The sequence below is a fragment of the Buceros rhinoceros genome, unplaced genomic scaffold, assembly GCF_000710305.1.
Source record: "Buceros rhinoceros silvestris isolate BGI_N320 unplaced genomic scaffold, ASM71030v1 scaffold8832, whole genome shotgun sequence".
Classification (NCBI taxonomy): Eukaryota; Metazoa; Chordata; class Aves; order Bucerotiformes; family Bucerotidae; genus Buceros; species Buceros rhinoceros.
This window is the reverse complement of record NW_010399455.1, coordinates 10,077-11,136: the sequence shown is the minus strand read 5'-3', so window position 1 is coordinate 11,136 and position 1,060 is coordinate 10,077.

Below are 1,060 nucleotides of genomic sequence, written 5' to 3'. Positions count from 1 at the left end.
CCCCCCTCTAGAGTCACAGACCTTCTCTGCCTTTCCAAGCCCCCAGCCAAGCCTCTCCTTAACTGCCCAATGACAAATGCTCCCTTCTGCTCCTCCCTTCCCCTTTATCAATTCTATTAAATGGTCAAAGAACCTGCCTTGTTAGTGACCCACTTGGCAGATAAAGTTTTCTCAGTGTGACACTCTTCTTCAGTCTCGTTCAACCCATGGGGACTGGCTCAGGAATCTTAATTAGCATAAATGCTGCACACTCCGATACACACGCACACACACACACACATCACTTGTCCCTATCCCTCACCCTTGGTGAGTCTCTTTGGGGACAGGCTAATAACTTAAGGTCAAATAACTAACATACAATTCAAAAGAAACCAAAGGACTTAATTCTTTCTTTAAAAAAGTCTCAATAATCTTTGTATAGTTTGTTATTTTTATACTACCATTGTCATTGTTCTGCTGAGATCACCTCTAACAAACCTATTGGAGGCAGCAACTTAATTACATCTTTAAAATTCTACTCCATTATGTATTTTTTAGGAAAACTATTTCTTAGAATAACAGTTCATCAAATTATTTGTTTGTTTGGGGAATGGCCTTTCAGAAGACAAAAGATACCAGTGAGAAGTAACAATTTTAGATTTGGGTCTATGGAGCTTTGATTGCAGCAGAAGGCAGCGTGAATTAGAAGTGACCTTGAATTGATAAATGCGTGCCAAGACAAAGTAAGTTTATTAGCAAATAATTTAAAAAAATGAATAGTCTTTAAAGATGCTGGGTATGAGGAAAACTAAGGGTAGCAAAAGCCTGCTGTTAACAGAAAATAGTAAGTATGATGCACATTCTTGCTTCAGCCCTGACAGAAAAGTAAGTGACTTACAAAAATGTATCTTAGCAGGGGAATACAGCCACAGGCCAGAGTAAGGGAAGAACAATGTTTACTACTCATGAGAAAGCTGGCTTCAGATTAACAGGATCAGTTCAAAGAAACTAATCAAGTCTATCACGAAGCAAATAGTTGCTAACTCCGCAGGTGGCAAGGAGCTAGAGTTCAGAAAGTTCA